We start from the raw sequence: 25886 nt of genomic DNA, 5'->3' as shown, positions 1-25886 counted from the left end.
TTCTTTTGATTTCCATTTGCATGGAATATTTTTTCCCTCACTTTCAGTCTGTATGTTCATAGGTCTGAAGTGGGACTCTTGAATATAGCATATATATAGGTCTTGTTTTTGTCTCCATTCAGACAGTATACATCTTTTGGTTGGAGCTTTTAATCCTTTTACATTTAAGGTAATTATCGATATGTATGTTCCTATTACCATTTTCTTAATATTTTGTGTTTGTTATTGTAGGTCTTTTCATTCTCTTATGTTTCCTGCCTAGAGGAGTTCCTTTAGCATTTGTTGTAAAGCTGGTTTAGCGGTGCTGAATTCTCTTAGCTTTTCCTTGTCTGTAAAGCTTTTACTTTCTCTGTTGAATCTGAATGAGATCCTTGCTGGGCAGAGTAATTTTGGTTGTAGGTTTTCCCCTTTCATCACTTTAAATATGTCTTGCCACTCCCTTCTGGCTTGCAGAGTTTCTGCTGAAAGATAAGCTATTAACCTTATGGGGATTCCCTTGTATTTTATTTGTTGCTTTTCCCTTGCTGCTTTTAATATTTTTTTCATTGTATTTAATTTTTGATAGTTTGATTAATATGTGTCTTGGCATGTTTCTCCTTGGATTTATCCTGTATGGGACTCTCTGAGCTTCCTGGACTTGATTGACTATTTCCTTTCCCATATTAGGGAAATTTTCAACTATAATGTCTTCTAATATTTTCTCATTTTCTTTCTTTTCTCTGCTTCTTCTGGAAACCCTATAATTCGAATGTTGCTGCATTCAATGTTGTCCTAGAGGTCTCTGAGACTGTCCCCAATTCTTTTCATTCTTTTTTCTTTATTCTACTCTGAAGTAGTTATTTCTACTACTTTATCTTCCAGGTCACTTATCCATTCTTCTGCCTCAGTTATTCTGCTATTAATTCCTTCTAGAGAAATTTTTATTTCATTTCCTGTGTTGTTCATCATTGTTTGTTTCCTCTTTAATTCTTCTAGGTCCTTGTTAACCATTTCTTGTATTTTCTCACTTCTATTTCCAAGATTTTGGATCATCTTTTGCTATAATTACTCTGAATTCTTTTTCAGGTAAACTGCCTGTTTCCTCTTCATTTGTTTGGTCTGGTGGGTTTTTACCTTGCTCTTTCATCTGCTGTGTATTTCTCTGTCTTCTTATTTTGCTTAACTTACTGTATTTGGGGTCTCCTTTTCTCAGGCTGCAGGTTCATAGTTCCTGTTGTTTTTGGTGTCTGCCTCCAGTGGCTAAGGTTGGTTCAGTGGGTTGTGTGGGCTTCCTTGTCGATGGGACTAGTGCATGTGTTCTGATGGATGAGGAGGATCTTGTCTTTCTGGTGGGCAAGACCACATCTGGTGGTGTGTTTTCAGGTGTCTGTGACCTTATTATGATTTTAGGTAGCCTCTCTGCTATTGGGTTTGTTGTGTTTTTTTCTTGCTAGTTGTTTTGCATAGGGTGTTCAGTACTGTAACTTGCTGGTTGTTGAGTGGTGCTGGGTCTTAGTGTGGAGATGGAGATCTCTGGGAGAGCTTTTGCCATTTGATATTACATGGAGCTGGGAGGTCTCTGGTGGACCAATGTCCTGAACTTGGCTCTCCCACCTCAGAGGCACAGGCCTGATATCCGCCCGGAACACCAAGACCCTGTCATCCACACAGCTCTGAAGAAAGGGAGAAAAGAAGAAAGGAAAAAATAAATGCAGTTATTAAAATGAAAACTTATTATAAATTAAAAAATTTAAAAGTAAGGAAAAATAAAGAGAAAGGGAAAAAAGAGAGAAAAAAAGAAAGAAAGAAAAAGAGAGCTACCAATCCAAAAATGAATCCACCAATGATAACAAGCACTAAAAACACTTTTTAAAAAAAAGGACAGACAGAACCCTAGGACAAATGGTAAAAGCAAAGCTGTACAGGCAAAATCACACAAAGAATCATATACATACACACTTGCATAAAGATAAAATGGAAAAAATATATATATTTATATATAAAAAAGCAAGAGAGCAACCAAATCAATAAACAAATCTACCAAAGATAATAAACTCTAAATACTAAAGTAAGAAAAACATAAAACCAGAAACCAGTCAGTCACATACAGCAAACCCCAAGTCTACAGTTGCTCCCAAAGACCACTGCCTCAATTTGGGGATGATTCATTGTCTATTCAGGTATTCCACAGATGCAGGGTACATTAAGTTGATTGTGGAGATTTAATTTGCTTCTCCTGTGGCTGCTGGGAGAAATTTCCCTTTCTCTTCTTTGTTCGCACAGCTCCTGGGGTTCAGCTTTGGATTTGGCCCCACCTCTGTGTGTGGGTCACCTGAAGGCATCTGTTCTTCCCTCAGACAGGACGGGGTTAAAGTAACAGCTGATTAGGGGGTTCTGGCTCACTCAGGCTGGGGAGAGGGAAGGGTACGGAATACAGGGCAAACCTGCGGCGGCAGAGGCCAGAGTGAAGGCACGCCATGCGCTCTCCTGGGGAAGTTGACCTGAGGCACGCCATGTGCTTTCCTGGAGAAGTTGTCCCTGGATCACTGGACCCTGGCAGGGGCGGGCTGCAAAGGCTCCCATGAGGGGAGGTGTGGATAGTGACCTGTGCTTGCACACAAGCTTCTTGGTGGCTGTAGCAGCAGCCTTAGCATTTCATGTCCATCTCTGGTGTCCGTGATGATAGCCGCTGCTCTCACCTTTCTCTGGAGCTCATTTAGACAGTGCTCTGAATGCCCTCTCCTCGCGCACCCCAAAACAATGGTCTTTTGCCTCTTAGGCAGTTCCAGACTTTTTCCCAGCCTCCCTCCTGGCTAGCTGTGGCACACTAGCCCCCTTCAGGCTGTGTTCACACAGCCAACCCCAGTCCTCTCGCTGGGATCTGAACTCCGAAGTGCAAGCCTCAGCTCCCAGCCCCCACCCGCCCTGGTGGGTGAGCAGACAAGTCTCTCAGGCTGGTGAGTGCTGGTGCACACCGATCCTCTGTCCAGGATTCTCTCCACCTTTCCCTTTGCCTCCCTGTTGCAGTGCTCTTCTCTGAGGCTCCGAAGATTCCCCCCTGCCATCCCCTGTCTCCACCAGTGAAGGGACTTCCTATTGTGTGGAAACTTTTCCTCCTTCACAGCTCCCTCTCAGAGGTGCAGGTCCTGTCCCTATTCTTTTGTCTCTATTTTTTCTTTTTTCTTTTGCCCTACCCATATACATGGGGACTTTCTTGCCTTTTGGGTAGTCTGAGGTCTTCTTTCAGCATTTAGTAGGTGTTCTGTAGGAGTTGTTCCACATGTAGATGTATTTCTGATGTATTTGTGGAAGGATGGTGATTTCCACATCTTACTCCTCTGCCGTCTTGAAGGTCTCTTGCTAAAACTTTATCTTCTTGAAGCACTAGTACAAATAACATGTTTACCATAATATGTCTTAGCAAGTTTTTCTCATTTACTGTTAGTTGAAATTAATAACCTATGGTTTAAAAAAATTTTGATCAAGAATGAATGAAACATGTTTGGGGCTTATTTTTTGTTAATTTTTATACCAAATACATGTTTGTATAAATAAAACTGCATCTTTACCTATGTATCTCATTTGTCATCTATTATCTATCTTCTATTTGTCTACCATCTACCTATCTACCAATCTCTTTATCTTTTGTTGATGTATCTATCCATCATCTATCTATCTATCTATCCATCCTCTACCTGTCTACCTATCTAGCTATCATCTGTCTCTTATACTTCCCCCTTCCCCTCTCCATCTCCCTGTTCCTTCTCTTTAACCTCCCCACAAACTTCCCTCTCTCTCCTTTTCTCCTTTGGGCTCTCCTCACTGCTTCTTTATCTCTCCTTTTAATTTTTCCTTCCTTTCCTTTTTTTTTCTTTTATTTTGTTTTGTAAAGGACTAAATGGAAACCTTAACTAAATAGAGTTGGGAGACTAAAAAGGGGAATTATCATGTGCTGTGATTATAACAGAACTCAATAGAAAGAAGAAAGGCTCTTCTTTCCTGGTGAGGACTCAGCCAATGAAAAGCCATGGCTTCTTTTTTTAATACATACCTCCTGACTTCCTTTGCCACTCTATAAAGGTATTCTTCACATGCTGTGCAGCACTTGCACATGGCTCACCATGGCTGCAGACCTTGAATGGCAATTCTCTGTTGATCCTGGATAAACGATCTTTGCTCGATATCTAGCAGTCTATTTGTTTCAGGTCAATAGTTTATTCATCCTGCTCATTCTTTGAAACAGATTTACTTGCAAATTTTCTGCTCTTATTTATAATACGATGAGGTAACAATGCAAATATTACTCAACATAATGTTAACTAGTGCCTCTTGTGGATTTATGTTCCATAAAACTCTTTTGGCATTTTTAGTTAAGAAACATAATTCTCATATCAAAATTTCAAAAGGCAAGAAACTCCTCTCGACATGGAGCATTTTCACAAAGGATAAGAAATTACATGATTTGGTAAGCAGCAGGAGAGACAGGCAACTTGGAAAAACAGTTTAATTTTCTTTTTTTGCTGTAAACTATTATTTTTTTTTAATTTTTGTAACATGTTTATTAGAGTATAATTGCTTTACAATGGTGTGTCAGTTTCTGCTTTATACATCTGTCCCCATATCTCTTCCCTCTTGCGTCTCCCTCCCTCCCACCCTCCATATCCCACACCTCTAGGTGGTCACAAAGCACCGAGCTGATCTCCCTGTGCTATGCAGCTGCTTCCCACTAGCTATCTATTTTACGTTTGGTAGTGGATATATGTCCATGCCACTCCCTCACTTTGTCCCACCTTACCCTTCCCTCTCCCCATATCCTCAAGTCCATTCTCTAGTAGGTCTGTATCTTTATTCCTGTCTTGCCCCTAGGTTCTTCAGACCATTTTCTTTTTTTTTGTTTTCTTTAGATTTCAAACATATGTGTTAGCATATGGTATTTGTTTTTCTCTTTCTGACTTACTTCAATCTGTATGACAATCTCTAGGTCCATCCACCTCACTACAAATAACTCAGTTTTGTTCCTTTTTATGGCTGAGTAATATTCCATTGTATATATGTGCCACATCTTTATCCATTCATCTGTTGATGGACACTTAGGTTGCTTCCATGTCCTGGCTATTGTAAATAGAGCTGCAATGAATATTTTGGTACATGACTTTTTTTGAATTATGGTTTTCTCAGCATATATGCCCAGTAGTGGGATTGCTGGGTAATATGGTAGTTCTATTTTTAGTTTTTTTTTAAGGAAACTCCATACTGTTCCCCATAGTGGCTGTATCAATTTACTTTCCCACCAACAGTGCAAGAGGGTTCCTTTTTCTCCACACCCTCTCCAGCATTTATTGTTTGTAGATTTTTTGATGATGGCCATTCTGACTGGTGTGAGATGATATCTCATTGTAGTTTTGATTTGCATTTCTCTAACGATTAATGATGTTGAGCATTCTTTCATGCGTTTGTTGGTAATCTATATATCTTCTTTGGGGAAATGTCTATTTAGGTTTTCTGCCCATTTTTGGATTGGGTTTTTGCTTTTTTGATATTGAGCTGCATGAGTTGCTTGTATGTTTTGCAGATTAATCCTTTGTCAGTTGCTTCATTTGCAAATATTTTCTCCCATTCTAAGGGTTGTCTTTTCATCTTGTTTATGGTTTCTGTTGCTGTGCAAAAGCTTTTAAGTTTCATTAGGTCACATTTGTTTTTTGTTTTTATTTCCATTTCTCTAGGAGGTGGGTCAAAAAGGATCTTGCTGTGATTTATGTCATAGAGTATTCTGCCTAGGTTTTCCTCTAAGAGTTTGATGGTGTCCGGCCTTACATAAGGTCTTTAATCCATTTTGAGTTTATTTTTGTGTATGGTGGTAGGGAGTGTTCTAATTTCATTCTTTTACTTGTAGCTGCCCAGTTTTCCCAGAACCACTTATTGAAGAAGTTGTCTTTTCTCCACTGTGTATTCTTGCCTCCTTTATCAAAGATAAGGTGATCATATGTGCGTGGGTTTATCTCTGGGCTTTCTAACCTGTTCCATTGATCTATATTTCTACTTTTGTGACAGTACCATACTGTCTTGATTACTGTAGCTTTGTAGTATAGTCTGAAGTCAGGGAGCTTGATTCCTTCACCTCCATTTTTCTTTCTCAAGATTGTTTTGGCTATTCATGCTCTTCTGTGTTTCCATACAAATTGTGAAATTTTTTGTTCTATTTCTGTGAAAAATACCAGTGGTATTTTGATCAGCAATGCATTAAATCTGTAGATTGCTTTTGGTAGTATAGCTATTTTTACAATGTTGATTTTTCCAATTCAAAAACTTGACATATCTCTCCATCTATTTGTATCATCTTTAATTTCTTTCATCAGTGTCTTATAATTTTCTGCATACAGGTCTTTTGTCTCCTTAGGTAGCTTTACTCCTAGATATTTTATTCTTTTTGTTGCAATGGTAAATGAGAGTGTTTTCTTAATTTCAATTTCAGATTTTTCATCATTAGTGTATAGGAATGCAAGAGATTTCTGTGCATTAATGTTGTATCCTGCTACTTTACCAAATTCATTGAGTACCTCTAGTCGTGGTGGTGGCCTCGTAGAATGAGTTAGGGAGTGTTCCTTCCTCTGCAATTTTTTGGAAGAGTTTGAGAAGGATGGCTATTAGCTCTTCTCTAAATGTTTGATAGAATTTGCCTGTGAAGCCATCTGGTCCTGGGCTTTTGTTTGCTGGAAGATTTTTAATCACAGTTTCAATTTCAGAGCTTGTGATTGGTCAGTTCATATTTTCTATTTCTTCCTGGTTCAGTCTCAGAAGGTTGTGCTTTTCTAGGAATTTGTCCGTTTCTTCCAGGTTGTCCATTTTATTGGCATATAGTTGCTTGCAGTTATCTCTCATGATCCTTTGTATTTCTTCAGTGTCCGTTGTTACTTCTATTTTTTCATTTTTAAGTTTGTTGATTTGAGTCTTTTCCCTTTATTTCTTGATGAATCTGGCTAATGTTTCTTAAGGTAGGCTTGTATATCTATAAACTTCCCTCTTACCCCTGCTTTTGCTGCAACCCATAGGTTTCGGGTCATTGTGTTTTCATTTTCATTTGTTTCTAGGTATTTTTTGATTTCCTCTTTGATTTCTTCAGTGACCTCTTAGTTATTAAGTAGTGCGTTATTTAGCCTCCATGTGTTTGTATTTCTTACAGATTTTTTGCTGTAATTGATATTTAGTCTCATAGCATTGTGGTCATAAAAGAAACGTAAAATACACAGCTAGTGGGAAGCAGCCGCATAGCACAGGGAGATCAGCTCAGTGCTTTGTGACCACCTAGAGGGGTGGGATAGGGAGGGTGGGAGGGAGGGAGATGCAAGAGAGAAGAGATTTGGGAACATATGTAAATGTATAACTGATTCACTTTGTTATAAAGCAGAACCTAACACACCATTGTAAACCAATTACACTCCAATAAAGATGTAAAAAAAAAAAGAAGATACTTGATATGATGTAAATTTTCTTAAATTTATCAAGGCTTGATTTGTGATCCAGGATATGATCTATTCTGGAGAATGTTCCATGAACACTTGAGAAGAAAGTGCATTTTGTTGTTTTTGGATGGATGTCCAATAAATATCAATTAAGTCCATCTTGTTTAATGTATCATTTAAAGCTTGTGTGTCCTTATTCATTTTCAATTTGGATGATGTGTCCATTGGTGAAAGTGGGGTGTTAAGGTCCCCTACTATGATTGTGTTACTGTCGATTTCCCCTTTTATGGCTGTTAGTATTTGCCTTATGTATTGAGGTGCTCCTACGTTGAGTGCATAAATATTTACAATTGTTATATCTTCTTGGTTTGATCCCTTGATCATTATGTAGTGTCATTCTTTGTCTCTTGTAATAGTCTTTGTTTTAAAGTCTATTTTGTCTGATATGAGAATTGCTACTTGAGCTTTCTTTTGATTTCCATTTGCATGGAATATCTTTTTCCATCCCCTCACTTTCAGTCTGTATGTGTCCCTAGGTTGGAAGTGGGTCTCTTGTAGACAGCATATATATGGGTCTTGTTTTAGTATCCATTCAGCAAGCCTGTGTCTTTTGGTTGGAGCATTTAATCCATTCACGTTTAAATTAATAATCGATTTGTTTGTTCCTATGACCATTTTCTTAATTGTTTTGGGCTTGTTTTTGTTTTTCTTTTCCTCTCTTGTGTTTCCTTCCTAGAGAAGTTCCTTTACATTTGTTGTAAAGCTGGTTTGTTGGTGCTGAATTCTCTTACCTTTTGCTTGTCTGTAAAGCTTTTAATTTCTCTGTCAATTCTGAATGAGATCCCTGCTGGGTAGAGTAATCTTGGTTGTAGGTTTTTCTCTTTTATCATTTTAAATATGTACTGCCAGTCCCTTCTGGCTTGCAGAGCTTCTGCTGAAAGATCAGCTACTAACCTTATGGGGAGTCCCTTATATGTTACTTGTTTTTCCCTTGCTGCTTTTAATATTTTTTCTTTGTATTTAATTTTTGATAGTTTGATTAATATGTGTCTTGGCGTTTTTCTCCTTGGTTTTACCCTGTATGGGACTCTCTGTGCTTCCTCAACTTGATTAACAATTTCCTTTCCCATATTAGGGAAGTTTTCAACTGTAATCTCTTCAAATATTTTCTCAGTCCCTTTCTTTTTCTCTTCTTCTTCTGGGACCCCTATAATTCATATGTTGGTGCATTTAATGTTGTCCCAGAAGTCTCTGAGACTGTCCTCAATTCTTTTCATTCTTTTTTCTTTATTCTGCTCTGCAGTAGTTATTTCCTCTATTTTATCTTCCCAGTCACTTATCCGTTCTTCTGCCTCAGTTATTCTGCTATTGATCCCTTCTAGAGAATTTTCAATTTCATTTATTGTGTTATTCATCACTGTTTGTTGCTCTTTAGTTCTTCTACGTCCTTATTAAATGTTTCTTGTATTTTCTCCATTCTATTTCCAAGATTTTGGGTCATCTTTACTATCATTACTCTGAATTCTTTTTCAGGTAAACTGCCTGTTTCTTCTTCATTTGTTAGGTCTGGTGGGTTTTTGCCTTGCTCCATCATCTGCTGTGTGGTTCTCTATCTTCTCATTTTGCCTAACTTACTGTGTTTGGGTCTCCTTTTCACATGCTGCAGGTTCGTAGTTTCCATTGTTTTTGATGTCTGACCCCAGTGGCTGAGGTTGGGTAAGTGGGTTGTGTAGGCTTCCTGGTGGAGGGGTCTAGTGCCTGTGTTCTGGTGGATGAGGCTGAATCTTGTCTTTCTGGTGGGCAGATCCACTTCTAGTGGTGTATTTTGGGGTGTCTGTGGCCTTATTATGATTTTAGGCAGCTCTGTGCTAACAGATGGGGTTGTGTTCCTGTCTTGCTAGTTGTTTAGCATAGGGTGTCTAGCACTGTAGCTTTCTGGTTATTGAGTGGAGCTGGATCTTGGTGTTGAGTTGGAGATCTCTGGGAGATTTTCACCATTTGATATTACGTGGAGCTAGGAGGTCTCTTGTGCACCAGTGTCCTGAACTTGGCTCTCCCAGCTCAGTGGCACAGCTCTGATGCCTGGCTGTAGCACGAAGAAGCTGTCCTCCACATAGCTCAGAATAAAAGGGAGGAAAAAAAGAAAGAAGATACAATAAAGTAAAGTTAAATAAAATAAAATATAATTATTAAAATAAAAAATAATTATTAAGAAAACATTTTTTTTCAGGTTAAAAAAAAAAAAAAAGGACAACAGAACCCTAGGGCAAATGGTAAAAGCAAAGCTATGCAGACAAAACACACACAGAAGCATATACATACACTCACAAAAAGAGTAAAGTGGAAATATATATATATATCATTGCTCCCAAAGTCCACCTCCTCAGTTTGGGATGATTCATTGTCTATTAAGGTATTCCACAGATGCAGGGTACATCAAGTTGATTGTGGAGATTTAATCTGATGCTCCTAAGGCTTCTGGGAGAGATTTTCCTTTCTCTTCTTTGTTCGCACAGCTCCCAGGTTTCAGCTTGGATTTGGACCTGCCCCTGCGTGTAGGTCTACTGAGGGTGTCTGTTCCTTTTGGGAGGTCTGAGGTCTTCTGCCAGCATTCAGTAGGCATTCTGTAGGAGTTGTTCCACATGTAGATGTATTTCTGATGTATTTGTGGGGACGAAGGTGATCTCCGCATCACACTTTTCCGCCATCTTGAAGCTCCTCCCCCAGAGTATCCTTTTATTCTTTTTTCCTTTGTGCACAGTCTAGTTTTACTTGCTCATAGGGTGCTGCGTGCAAAGGCTTTCACCCAGCCTTTCAGACCAGATTTCTTTATGTAATGTGGCTGTGCCAGCACCTCACACCATAAGCAGTGCCACGCGAGACACCTCAATTCAAGATCTCTAATTCTTAAATGATTTTTATACAGCTTGTTTCTAAGACCTGCTGGGTTTAAACATTGGTTCATGGACTCAGAGTATAACCTTCAGAATCCTCTAGTACAAAGATAATCAGATGCCAGACCTCCTGGAGGATACTGGATCAGTGTGTGAGATCCAAATTCTCCACAGATTAACTTCAAATGAAAAGTAATATACATTTTGTTCTTAGTTTAAATATTTTATGAGCTGCTGATATATAGAATTATTGTTGTTAATGGTATGGATACTTGAATAACTTTGTAATATCTCTAAACTTTAGTTCCTTCATTTCCAAAATTCTACATTATGGGGTTGTTGGATGACTAAATTAAAAAGAATGTGGATGGATCAATTAGTTGCCTGACACATCAATAAATATTACTGATACTGATGTTCATCTTGATGATGATGATGATGATGATGATGATGATGATGATGATGACATAAAGCCAAATTCAAAGCTCTGTTACTCGTGTTAGGTCTTCATATAAACACACCATGCTCTAGCTTCAGATATTCAGCTTCCCAGATATCTCCAACTGGATGATTCATAGGTACCTGAAATACAAATTGATCTCAGACAACTTATAAACTTCTAGCCCCCCTTCCAAACCTTTTCACAAATATCAACAGATATCAACCCACCCATCATCTACCCCTTCCTAAATCCGTGCCCTTAAGTGCATTCTTATCTTGGTGCTAGGCATCCTCACAATGCCATGAATCTTCTCTCCTACTCAGAAACATGGTATCTTCCTAGGACTCTCCCTGGCCTTTCTTCCCATTCCCCCAACTCTCCCATATCATCTAGTCACTAAGCTCTGCCCAATCTACTTGCAAATGAAAACAATGACTACTTCCTGGGTACTTTTTCCTGATATGACATGCTATTTTAGCTCCTTATCACACTTAATCTGTTCAATAGCTCTTCCGTTTACAGATGGAGAAGTAGTGGGTCACAGAGACTGCTCCTTCCACTAAGCCACATTGCCCCTTGTAAAACTTTTTTGCTATCCTCCCCCTTTCTCCATTCCTACTTCCCCTGGCTTACTTGGACCTTTTCTTCTCCCTCTTGGTTTTCTACAATAGACTCCTTGTGGGTGTCCTGTAGTCTTGCCTCCCTGTAATTCATGCTCCATAGTGTTGCCAGGACAATGGCTCTAACATGTACATGATTATGTTACTCTGCTGCTCAATATTTTTTAGGGGCTTCTCAGCAGCTACAGAATAAAATCTGAAGTCATTTTCATGACGCACAAAGCCCTTTATGATTTGGCTACTTCCTACCTGACTAACCTTATTTCTTATCACTTTATATCCATCAGCCCCCATCCAAAATCTACTCTGCAGTAGATCTTGACTACTTTGGTTTCCCTAAATAAACCATATATTTTTAGGCTTCCAAAGTTTGCTTATGCTTTTACCACTTTCTAAAATGTCTGACCTCCCCACTGCTCTCTGCTCAATATCAAGTTATCTCCTCTGTGGGGGTTCTCAGTCCTGGCTCTATGTTAGGATCATCCAATATTCTTTTTAAGGCACTTTAAAAATGCCTATGCCAAAAGAATGTGATATAATTGTCTAAGGTAGGGTCTGATATTTTCATTTGTTTTGAACTCCCAAGGTGTTCTAATGTGCTCAGATGTTCCTTCTTCCTAACGTTTCCCTTCATGTGCTGTGATTGCCTTTACCATAACATTGATCACTTTTTGTTATAATTTATTTCCAAGTCTAATTTCCCAACTAGAACATGAATTTCCAGAAGGGTTGGGACTATGTTATTCATCTTTGTGTTCTCGGTACTTACACAACAAATAGTTGTGGTATTAATGGTTCTGTTGTTGTGTTGTTTTGTTTTTGTTTTTTGGTGTATTTATTGTGTCAAGTGCAGGCAATATCTATAAAACTTACATTTGTGCACCAAATGAGTGTCTTTTTTTCTCTGATTTGGTACCTTTCAACTTAGGAACAATTGAACTTATGTGAGATTCTAGAAATGATTGTTATTTAGAACAATTTTTGTTGTTACAGTAACAGAAAAATAAATCTTAAGAAAATGAAAAGGAGTAATTAAATGTGTGATCCTGATGAAAATTTGATTGAAAATTATATATATTTTTGTGAAGAAACTCACCCAGAGCTCATCATTGTCCTCTCATCTTTTTAATGTTTACCACTGAGATAATTGTCCCTTGTGGAAGCCTCTGCATTCTAGGTATTATAAGGGCTAAACCAGAAACACATTATTTATTCATTTATTCTTTTATGCTTTAATTCAACATTTATGATTATGTCTAAGAATTATGCTTCATAGTGGAGTTTCTGGAATGAAGAGTTCATAGTTTACTTCTAATGCTTTCATTCTAAACTGAAATAAAAAATGTTTAAAAAACAGCTCGTCATTGACTATGTTGATTGCAGCACCATTCTTAGACTTTGTCAACTAATATTTACATTTTAATCCATTTAATAGCACACTAAGTAATATGTCATCTTCAATGAAAATTGTGAACTCTGGATGTTTCAGTATGCAAAATGCAAATTTCAAAGAGCAAAATTTTGTATTTATTTTCTGTACTTGCTAATTTTTTGGAAGTAGTTAGTTTTGTACAGAGGCATTTTTTTTCTTTTTTTTTCCCCTAACTCAGCTGTACCTCAGGTAAGAAATGTTCAAATGCGTCTGGTAGAGCCTTGTAAAGTTTGAACAAATAAAATCTTAGTGATTAGAAGAAAATATCCTATGTGCTATTATAAAAAGTGTCCTGAAAAAAAATAAATAAAAATTGTCCTGTAATTAGAAATAATAATTTATCAATAAAGAAACTTTGCAAAGAGACAGCAGGACAAAACCCATACGAATTACAAGCTAACTCTTTGGCTTTTCAGTTATACCATGATACTTGGGTATTAAGATGATGCTATTTAAGAAGGAAGGTGATCAAAGAGCAATGTTCTTATAGGCTGAGATGTCAGTGATACTGATTATATATTTTAAAATATTTATTAAAACTGTCATCCCAAGAAGTTTTTGATGATGTTAATTTTTATTTCTATAATGTTGAAATGTAATAAAGGTAATAAAAAATTTAGGCCAACTAGACTTAAAATTTATATTGACTCCAATCATATTCTCTACCATCTCCTTTCTTAACTTAGTCTTTTAATTTTATTTTCTTAATATCGTTTACTTTTGCATGTAATTTTTCATTGCTGACCACAGCAAAAGAACACATGCATAATTTTAAGATCCATCTCAAATCTCACCTCATATATGAAACTTCCCCAACTCCCCAATGTAAATTGAGTTAGTTGTTTCCTCCTCAGCTCTCCTTCACTACTCAATTCATTATTTATTCTAGAAACTATTGTTTATGATATAATTATTCGTTTAGGTTCATGTCTGTGTCTCTTAGAACATAAACTATTTGAAGGTGGATTATTCATCTTTACACATCCAGAATCTGGAATAGTGTCAGAGGCAAGGTAGTTGACTCAAATAAAAATAATTATTACATGTAAATATTCTGCAACACTCACCAAAAGAAAACACAAAAAAAAGATACAAGATGTTGTTTTTAGCTTGTTTTTTTCTAAGGCCTTGAGCTCTGTAGTTTATCCAGGAGAAGCAATCTAATTTTTAGTAGAGACATAAAGTGGCCCTGACACTAAAGTCACAAGATATACTAGATTGACAACTATGGTACAGGTTTAATATGTTTAGGCTATGTTGTTAAACTGACTTTATACACTCTTCCTCAGGAAAGTTAGTCAAATCTGGGACTACTACTTCTCAGCTCACACTGTCTACCAAACTGCAGTAACTAGAGTGGCCTTTATGTCCCTGGATGGTGCAGAGTGTAACCATGGCATAGCACTGGTTTCCTAATTTATTTTTTGCCATGTAAAATGGGGGTTAAGTCAGGTGGAGGACTTCAGAATTCAGTTTAGTTGACAAAAGTGTTGTGTCAGGTAGTCAAATGATCCCTAATCCCTGGATTGGATAGTTAATTCATAAGTCATTACTGTCCCTTACTATATTCCAAGGTCTGTAAAAGATGTTGGATGAAGGTGAACATATTTTCTTCTTCCTTTTCTTTACATTTTCACCCTTTTGTTAGTAGTTTCTTGAATATTCCTCCTGGGTCTTGCCTCAGCTCAATTCCTTCTCTTGAACTGGCTATAATAAAATAGTGCCATTTTCATTCATATTCATTTTTCTGTCTTTGAAAATTAAGACGATCAAACTGACACACTGGAAAGTCACTGTTTCCCTTAGAATTTTGAAAATAATTGTATTATTTAGGCATGTGAGGTTCTTGTGTTTAAATATTCAAAAATTATTTTATTCACAAGCCCATTTCTCTTCTCAGCAAGACTGCTTTCTGGTGGTCTCCTATCCCATTCCTTCCAAATTTTGTCACCAAACTCATTAGTGAGCACAGTTCTCTGTAGTGGTTACTCAATACATACTTGTGTGAACATCTTCAAAACTTTCTTATTGGTTGAGTACAAGTAAAGGTGGTAGGGTGTAGGTTGATATTTACAAATGTCCAGATAGAAAGTTCCTTGGAGGCAGGGAGGGATTCTCCCTAAACCAGGCTTAGGCACCTTTGACATCAAGGCTAAAGCTTTAAAGATTATCAAAGACTTGAGAGTACACAGCTACCATTCTCTTCAGAAGAGTCCCACTGAGGAAGGAAAGGGAGAAATCCTGCATCTATAGTCATCTTGAGTGGAGGAAACCCTTGTGATCAGAGGTGTTTAGGACTCCAAGTTGCCCTTAAGGATGGCTGACCAATAAAATATTTCAGAAAGGCGGCCCATCAGAATGAGAACTGCTGTGCCCAGGATGCATTAACGATAGAACTTGGGGTGCATAAAACATAACATGCAGAGGGAGCTGCTGTCAGACACGTGTCTCCATCTGATACATGGTGCACATAAGTTATGGTTTGTGGCCAGTTAAATTGAGTGTTTTTCAAACCTTGCTGACTTTCAAACCGTACTGACTCTGTCTCTGAATTCAAATTTTTAAATTTCAGGATTTGTGCTCTGAAGACTTATGTGGCTTGGATTTGGTCTTACTCTAATAGCTAGTCAATTTTTCCTTTCCTTTCTATTTGTAGTCTTCTCATAGTTAACAGTAGACTCTTGAAAAAATAGCGACCATAATTTACTATCCTTTGCTAACAGCTTCCTGCACTGACTCTGGGCTTGCCCATGTGACTTATTGATCAATGGGACATTAGCAAATTTGAAGAAAGCATATGTTGAAAGTGCTGGCACATTGGGGCTTGCCCTCTTCCTGTTCTTGGAACTCTGCTTCTATGTGTGGCAACCATGCCCCAGTTAAGTGCCAGACATGTAAAAGGCCAACCTTAGTAAGACACCACGAGACACTTTGCCAGTTGAATGCAATGTTTGAGAGAACTCAGTAGGGATCAGCTTATTTTCAGTGTTTCATAGATTGTCAGCCCAGACCAAAGAACTGTTGAGTGACCCACAAATTGGTGAACTAAAGGAGGGTTTGTTTTAAGTGACTACAATTTGGGGTGATTTTTTTCGTAGCAAAAAAACTGATAGGGAAAATGATATAGGTATCACTTGGGGTGTTTCCATAACAACAAAACAAAACAAAACATGACAGTAGCTTTGGAACAATTCAGTGGGCAGAAGCTATAAGACATTTTGTGAAGTCTGGGAAATTGGCAAGCAAACTGTTAGTGGAGGATGGAAGATTGTGACACCAGATATGAAATACTATAAAACAACTTGTAAAACTATTGCCTGCAGTAATTTGGAAGACCTTGGCAAGATAATTTTCAAGAAGACTGTTTAAAATATCATTGGCTTTTTTTAGTTGTCTATGATAAGTTACAGGAAAAGAGAGATGAGCTAAAGAAAGAACTAATCAGTTTGCAGGCAGAATTTATATAGAATAGAGAGAAGCCAGGATGTGCTGGATTGCCTGTTTCTCATTTGCAGTCTCTCTAGCGAGTAAAAGTGTCTCAAAGTAAATTAAAACCTGAGGGTGTATTTAAAATTCAGGACATTCCCAGTAAAGCATGGCCTCTGTATCAAGATCATATCAAAGGTATGGCTCTAACACCCTTTGTTAGGAGTTAAGAAAAATGTAAGGTGTTGTCTAGTGGTCTCTCTCAGCTAGACAAAAGGGCTTCAAAGACTCTAAACAGCATTGGCTCATAGCAGCTTAACAAGCTGCCTAAAGTAGAGAGGGGTCTGTCTTAAAAAGAATTGTGGGTATAACTTCTGTCAACAGAGGCATGGAAAGCACACACATTTTTGAAGGAAGTTGTATCAGCAAAAGGGCTGCTAACTTTGACTAAAAGAAAAAGAGGTCTCTGGACTCCAAGTTTCTATTGGAATACAGACTTAGAAAGCTACTCAACTACCAACTTGGGCCATTTATTTTTTTATGGAAAAAGGAGGATATTCCATTTATTTTTTATGGGAAAAGGAGGATAATCAGAGGGAGGAGCTGAAAGCCCACAGGGTGAGGCTAAGAATCACTGAGAAGAGACTGCTCGCAAAATGGCTGCTGAAATTCCTGTTCCACCACCCAGAGCCTCTTGGTGGTATCCTCTCACACTGCCTTGGGGCTTGTCATGTGACTTACTTTGGTGACTGAGACCTTAGCAAACTTGACCACAGTAGAGGCTTAAAAGTGCCTGGGCTTTGGGGCTTGTCCTTTTCCTGATCTTGGTTCTCTGCTTCCTCCATGTAAGGGAGTTGGGGCAGCCTATTCAATGAGTGAAACTTGGCCCAATGACCCATCACCCTGCCTGCCCCAGCCAACCACTAGACATCTGAGTGAGGCTCTCTTAGAACACTGACTTATGGTCAGCGTCCTAACTTCTGAAGAGGTTAGCTAGAACGAACCAAGCAATCCACAGAGTTGTGAGCTAATAAATGGTTATGGCTTGAACCACTAAATTTTGGGGTAGATTGTTATACAGAATAAGCTAAGTGATGCACACTTTGTCTAAAGAATTTATCATATTTTGTTTCAATTATCTGCTCAGAGGTCTGTATCTATTACTGTACTATCATCACCATGCTGTAATAGATCATATCTTAGTTACTTCTTTATCCCTATAACTGGTATTGTGTCTGGGAGATCATAAGGAAGGGAAATATGATTGCCCTTGAAAAACAGAAAACTGATTATGTCATTTCTTTAATTAAAATGCTAAGCTCTTTGAGCATACATAGGAGGTATTCAATAAATATTTTTTAAACATAAGGTTTTTGTTTTGTTTTGTTTTGTTTTTGCGGTACACGGGCCTCTCCCGTTGCGGACATGCAGGCTCAGTGGCCATGGCTCACGGACCCCGCCGCTCCGCAGCACGTGGGATCCTCCCAGACCGGGGCACGAACCCGTGTCCCCTGCATCGGCAGGCGGACTCTCAACCACTGCGCCACCAAGGAAGCCCTAAACATAAGTTTTTAACATGCTTTTTTTGTTGACAAAATTAATAATTCTCCTTCATTTCTATCTTCCTCAACTCTAAAATGGTTATTGAATTCACACATTAACTCATGAAAAATGTGTTAACACAATATATTTCTGACATATGGTGTGCTAACATTCTAACAAGGGAACCAGGATTTAAAACAAACTCAAATACATATGCAGAAGCAAATATTACCAATGCAATAAGGAGCATGTATACTCAGAACACCGACCAGCACACGGAGCACATCTAACCCAGGAGGGAGCATAAGAAAAGACTTCAGCAGTACTCAGTGTTGCATTACAAAGTTCTAATTGTTGTGAAGCAAAGGCTAGAGGAAAAGTGGTCCCAGAAAAAGAGGCAGCCTGAATAGTTTCAGAGTGACAGGAAACTGCAAGACACATGAGTGTATAAGGTATTTGGTGTGGTTGGACTGTGGAGGGTGAGAGAGATGAGGCAAGGACAGGTTATGGCAAACTCTGCTCCTGTCACCAAGGATCTTGGGAATATTCCAGCAGGGGCTTACTTGGAAGGTAACAAGCAGGGCTGAACCATGATAAAATGTTTATATTCAACCAAGCCATCCCAAAGTAGTAAAATATGGCTGTGATAATATTGTTTTCCATCTATCCAGATATAAATGCTAGAATATAAGGGGGGAGTATTATAGGTTTTGTTGCCTTTTCTGAATGTGAAACAAAGACTAAAACTTTATATACATGCACATCAATTGTTTATCATCCAAGTATTGTTCATCATGGAATCTAAGTTCCCTGGGAGAAAGAAAGGTAATTCTGTTGATGAATTACCCTTGTCGAATGTTTAATGCTATGGTATGCACCCAGCCACTTCTCAATTCAAATTAACTGATGCTCATGAAGTAAATGTTCAGTAAATTTATATTTTAAAATCTAGATGTTTTTCTGCTGACTCTCCAGGCATGGAGGGTGTTTAGACAGCATAGATTTTTAGAAGTTCAGTTGTGATAGAAAATTCTTCTTCAATTTTAAACTGCATTTAAAGGGAACATAATCTATGACTCTCTTAAATGTTATTTCCAGAACTCACACTGGAGGGAATCTTTTGTACTTTGGCTTTCCAGTGTGATTATCTTGTTTAAACACAGTCTTCACTCTCTTCCACTTTGTATTTCTTTTTCTCCTTAAAAATTCAATCTTATATGTGCTGAGTGAAATCAATAGTTTAATAAAACTTAGAGGTTAGATGGGATGGTGGAAGGTCTCTATTGCTGTAGTTAGATAAAGACAGCATTCGCCTCTCATGTATGACTAAGGACCACACTCCACACAGAGAGAACTGATTTCAAAGGGGGCTGCAAACTTTATCCCTATCCTAACCCATTGATAAGGTTTGGAATAGATACCCCTGATAAACAGACCCTCAGATGTCACTTCTCCTTTACAAAGAATGCTTTTTTCCCCCCTCTCCTTCAATTTAATAAAGGTAAGTTTACATATGCCATATCACATTTTCTGAAGTATTGCTATACATTGCCAGATAACAGAGTATAAAACTGACATTTCTCAGGTAAATGTCACCATCTTGGATTCAGCCTTATACTTACCAACTGCCAATGCATATGCCTCCAATATTCAGGAATCTACGGAAGGAAAAGGTAAAAAAATTTTCAGATAACCAGGAAGAAAATATTTGTATTACCAGAGATGGTACCTGTTAGCCAAAGTGTAAAGCCCTGGTGAGATAAGAATAGAAACTACAGACAAACGGTCAGAAGTTGTGGGTCTGACTCTTAGGCTGAAGGAAATTTAATTTTCCTTGATTTAGTGTATTGGGGTAAAATAAGCAGGAAATGCTTTTACATCCTGCAACCGCTATTATACCTACTATACTCAGTAGTGCCAGAATACATACGTGAAGAAACCCATTAGGTCGGTATTGTTGACAGAGTTCAGATCTATATGTTTACTAATTGTTTTGCATAGTTCTACCAATTTTTGATAAGGCTATGAAAATCTACAATCATTAATATAAATGTACCTATTTTTCTCTTTAATTTCTGTCCATTTTTGCTTTGTGAACTTTGAATTTCTATTAACCACATACTCCTTTTTAACTATATCTTTCTTATAAATTAACTCATTATTATTATGAATTATTTATTTTTTCTCTGATAATCTGTCTTGATATTTTTCACTTTATCTGATTTTAATACACACATTCTAACCTCCTTCAACTTACTTCATTTATTTCCAGTATATCTGTGTATTTACCTAGAGTAGCCACGTGCTGGAGATTAAAAAATGTTGCTTTTATTGGAAAATATCTTTCTTCCGTCTTTAGTTTTGAAGGCTATTTTAACAAAGGTGTAGAATTGTGGGTTGATAGCTTTTCTTTCAGCACTTTAAAGATATTGACCCACTCTCTTTTGGTCTCTACTGTTTTTCATAAGAATTCTATAACCATTTGAATAATTGTCCCTCTATATTTAATATATGATTTTTCTCTGATGGCTTTCATGGTTTTCTCTTTATCATTGCTTTTCAAAAGTTTGTCATATAACTAGCATGGTATTCTTTGTATTTCTATCTGACATTTACTGAATTTTTTGAGTACATAAATTCATATCATTTACCAAATTTGGAAAAAACTTGACTATTATTTCTTCAAAATATTTTCTGCCTTGTTCTTTCTCCCCTCTCCTTGGGCAACTCCAATTACACCTATGTTAGACATTCTGATATTGACCCACCAGTTACTGAGGGTTTTTTTATTTGTAAAATATTTTTCTTTAACTTTCTCAGATTTCTATTGATAGATCTTCAGGTCTTTCCTCTGTCATCTCCATTCTGCCATTAAATTCATTCTTTGAATATTTTATTTTTGATATTGTATTTGTCAGTTCTAGAAATTTGATTAATTTCATCTTTTTGTTTTCTACTTTTCTGTTTATATTTCCAACTTTTAGTTCTTTGCAAATGTAAGTTATTTTATGTCCTTGGGCATGGTTATAATAACTGTCTTTAACTCCCAGTCTCCTCAATCTAACATCTGCATCATCTCCAATGATTGTCAGTTGATTGTTTTTTCCTTGAGAATGAGTCATGTTTTCCTACTTCTTTATATGTGGATGAACTTGAACTTGTGTATTATGAAGACTTGGATTCTGTCATACCCCTCCAAAAGAGTGTAGTTTGATCATTTGTTTGTACAAACAATTAACTTGGTTTGTTTCAAATGGCAAACTCTCTCTTGAGCAGCTGCATACGTTTCAGTTCAGTTCTTTTAGCCTTAGCTGTAATGATTGGAGACTGACACACACAAGCATGGTTTAAATGTCAGCCAGGGATTTAGGCATAGTTTATACACAGAATTTGGGACTCCTTCACTCTGCCTGTCTTCTATCTGGGATTTGCCTCTTATTTTCCAGCAGTTATAGTCACCCCAGACCTTTGTCTTCTGGTTCTTCAACTCAGAGATATAATGGGTTTTCTATTACATTTTTAACATCCTTCCTGGCATAGATATTGAAGGTACTGTAGAGTAGAAGCCCTAAAAAAAAAAAGGAAAAACAAAGAAAATCTACCCAGTTCTTCTCCCTCTGTCCAAATGGTAATTCCCCTCCAAAATTTCCTGCCACCTTCTTCTTCTTCCTTCCCCTTCTCCTTGTTTTCCTCCTTCTTCTTTGCTCTCCAAAGAACTTCTGTAATTGTTGTTATAATCATTCCAGCATGTATAGGTCTTGTCTTAGGAGGGTGAGTCTACTTGGCTGGAAGTGGAATGCATATGATTGATATTTGGGTATAAATTACATTTTCCTTAGAGAGAAAAGGGAAGTCTGTCCCTAGAACAAATGTTTTAGGAAAAATTTCACCATTACCTGAACTTCTTGGCAGATATTTTTGGCCAGATACTGTAGTAAACATATCATTTCCATGTTCCTATAGTCACCATTATGGATACTATTGAAAAATTATGGTACTTTGGCTGAGCTGTCACTTCAGACAAAGAGAACAATAAGGCTTTGCTATATTGTGTGAAGTGCTTCTGTAGGAAGAATGAGGTTTTCAAAAAATCCAGACAGAAATCTGAAGATACCTGGATACACCTGGAAGAATTACCATGTCAAAGATCACTTAACTAGTACTCACCACATATTTATGAATTCCCTACACTTCTCAGCCCCCCTTGCAGTTACGTTGAGTTCATATAACCAGTTCTGGATAATAAAATGGAAGTGCAATGATACAAATCTCTTCTGGCCGAGGCATTTCAGAGTTAGTGAGCTGCATCTACCTCTCTCTCTCACTGCTGTGGAGACCTCAGAGACCCCATATTCTACCTGGCATAGAGTAGAAGGGCTGTCTAGCCCGTGATGGACTTTGCAAGAGCAAGAATTAAGCCTTTACTTTAATAAACAACTGAGATTTTAGTGTGTTTTTGTTGTGCCAGCTATTTTTAATTTCTGAACATACTATTCTGCAGTTTAAATTTCTATATCAATTATAATTATCAACTTTTCATTAAAATAGTCCTTGGAAAATTTACTGAAAGTTTAATTTTTCTTTAAGTTTAAAATTTTATTTATTTATTATTAATTAATTTATTTATTTATGGCTGCATTGGGTCTTTTTTGCTGCACGCCAGCTTTCTATAGTTGCGACCAGTGGGGGCCACTCTTTGTTGCGGTGTGCGGGCTTCTCACTGTGGTGGCTTCTCTTGCTGCAGAGCACAGGCTCTAGGTGCCTGGGCTTCAGTAGTTGTGGCACGGGGGCTCAATAGTTGTGGCACACAGGCTTAGGTGCTCTGCAGCATGTGGGATCTTCCCAGACCAGGGATTGAACCGGTGTCCCCTGCATTGGCAGGTGAACTCTTAACCACTGTGCCACCAGGGAAGTCCTAATTTATTTTTATTTATTTATTTATTTATTTGCCATACGCAGGCCTCTCACTGTTGTGGTCTCTCCTGTTGCGGAGCACAGGATCCAGACGCACAGGCCCAGCGGCCATGTCTCACGGGCCCAGCCGCTCCACGGCATGTGGGATCTTCCCGGACTGGGGCATGAACCTGTGTCCCCTGCATCGGCAGGTGGACTCTCAACCACTGGGCCACCAGGGAAGCCCTAATTTTTCTTTTAATTGCATGATTTTTAATTTATATGCGGTAATTTTATTTTTTCTTAAGACTAGTCCATTTTTGTACTGAAAATGTGGACAAGAGAAAATATTCTTACATTTTGGACTCAAAATAGAATACATTTTCATTGGAATAAAATTGCATTCTGCTATTATATCACTGATTTATTTAACTTGGTCATAGCAGGGAATTTTTTAAAGTCCTTATGCATTAATTGAAGATATTAGATTATTAAGGGTTTGTAACTTCTGAAGCTATGTTGTAAAAGTGTATGTACATTCTACCTTGATACCTTCATTCACCAAGTCATTCAGGGTCATGGGATAACTGGAAGAGAGCCTTACTTTCAAATTGTTGCCACACAATGTAAAATTTGTGCTACTACAAGCACAACTTTTGGAAAGTTTGGGTCAAAACATAAATTTGACCAAAGTGTTACATTGTGACCTAGGCTTATATAATTTAGGCAAAATCATTCACTTGTTTCACTCCTTGTTTGGTTTCATTTGTCACTTATCTCCAGAACGCTGGGGTTTTATCAGTGGAGGAGTCCTACCACTGCTGTTGTTGCCATTGGTTTGTAGATATTTATCCTCAGAAATCACTCTTTTCATGGCTTTTCACATTCTATGGCATATGATCCTGCTAAAGAGCACTGAAAAATTACTGGATGGGTCCAGGACTTATTGACATCTTAAACTCAAAGAAATTTCTAGATTCTCTCTTAAATGAAGATCAAAGTTAAATACATATATACAATAAGAAAAATATCTACAGAACATTTCAAATGTGACAAGGCCAATATCAAAATTTTCAACCTTCTCTTTGCACATATTTTCTAAGTACCGTTCATCCAGTTTCAAATCCAGTCAGCCTTGAGGTTCTCCCCTACCCCACATACCCAATCACTTTCCTATCAATTTCACCTTAAAGGATCTCTCAAGTATGTAGCATTCTCTCAACTCCACTTGGAATCTTCCATTTCAAACTACCAGTATTACTTTCCAGAGCTATTGTCACAACCTCCTGGCCCTGACAGCCTCCCTTGCCTCACTCAAATTCTTACATAGGAATTCTATTGCCAGAATGATGGCTTTAAAGTGCAATCCCAATCATGTCATCTCTTTGCGTAAAACCATATTTTAATGTTTCTTTGCTTTTATGAAGAAGAACAAGCCTCATAATACAGCACACAGGCTATTAATAACCTGGCCCTCCACAAGGACTCTGGTGTTATTCACCCCACTTTCCCCTCTCTGTGCTCAGCCATGATCTCCTTCCAGGCCTGCTGATGCCATTCCTTTGGCCCTGGACATTCTTCTTCAAGAAAATATCCATTCATCCTTCATGCTGTGCTCAAACGAAACTTCCTAACATGTCAAAATATTATATCTCCTCTCACTCTTCCACACATTTTTCTTCATAGCACTAAATAAAGATTGCATTTATATATTTATTTCTGTGATTTTTAAAACTTATCTCTCTTTTAGTAGATGGTAACCCCCACAAAGAATGGACTTCACCTATTTAAGCTTCCAATTTCATCCTGCAACTTAGCACCCTCCTAGTACTTAAGTGGAGCCCAAGCATCATATAACTCATGAATATATAAATAAATAAGTAAATGAACAAATAGGGCAGCTTATCTGGCTAGACCTACTGAATAGAAAATGAAATTCAGGAATAATAGAGTGATGTAGTGTTGCTTAAACCTAGAGATCAATGGTAAGAAATACTAATTAGAGCAACTTCAATTACAGATCTGCCAGTATAAGTAGGAATTCCACAATGAACCTTTTCTTATTAAATTTCCATTTAAGCATTCATATGGGGTTTTTTCATATTATGACTGTCTCTGCTTTCAAAATATTCTGTTTATTTTTATTATATTTCTAGTTCACTTGTACATGGAGGTAGCAGCATTTCTAGTACAAAAGAAGAGTTAGAATGATTAACTATCATTTCTGGTAATTCATATTTTGAAAAGTGGCCTAAGATTAGACAGGTATGACCTTTACAACGCATGCCATTTATATAAAATAATCAACCATATTTTACATATTCACCCTATTCCCAAATACTACCTTTCCTGCTTTCTTTTTTTTTTTTCTTTTTTTTTTTGTGATACGCGGGCCTCTCACTGTTGTGGCCTCTCCCGTTGCGGAGCACAGGCTCCGGACGCGCAGGCTCAGCGGCCATGGCTCATGGGCCCAGCCGCTCCGCAGCATGTGGGATCTTCCCGGACTGGGGCACGAACCCATGTCCCCTGCATTGGCAGGCGGACTCTCAACCACTGTGCCACCAGGGAAGCCCCCTGCTTTCTTTATGAGAACAATTTATGAGAACTTTCTTTATGAGAACCACTATTTTCAAAGTCAAATCTAGCATGCATCACATGTTTGACAAATTCACACCTGGAACAGTAGCCAACATATCTCTTTTAAATTTTTTTAAAAAGTTAAAAAGGTGTGTCTAATTTTGAAAAGAAACCCAAATCCAGGAAACTTTCACACAAAACAGAATTTCTATGATTGTTACTGCTGTGTTTTTACTTGCTATTCTCAGAGCCTCCATTCTCCTTTTGGTTATGTTTGCCAGATTTGGAATCCCACTGTTTGGTTCTATAAATAAAATGCTGTGTTTATGGAAAAGATTTTCAGATGCTGGGTAAACAAGTTGTCTAAAGGTCAACAGGCCTGAGAACTTATGTCTTAGAAGCCTTATGATGTCCCTCAGGCCACTGACTTGGAAGTGCCCAGGGCTACTGCCACTTTCCTGTTCTGAGAGCTTGATTCCATTAGGAGTATGAAGCACTGAATTGATAGTAGAGATGCATGGCTTCCAATGCTGCCTGTGACCTGGAAGACATTAACACCACATTTTGGTGACTCAATGGAGATGAAATAAGTGCCTTTTTCTACATAATGTTTTAATACTT

The sequence above is a fragment of the Orcinus orca genome, chromosome 4 (assembly GCF_937001465.1).
Source record: "Orcinus orca chromosome 4, mOrcOrc1.1, whole genome shotgun sequence".
NCBI lineage: Eukaryota > Metazoa > Chordata > Mammalia > Artiodactyla > Delphinidae > Orcinus > Orcinus orca.
Note: the sequence above shows the minus strand (reverse complement) of the source record.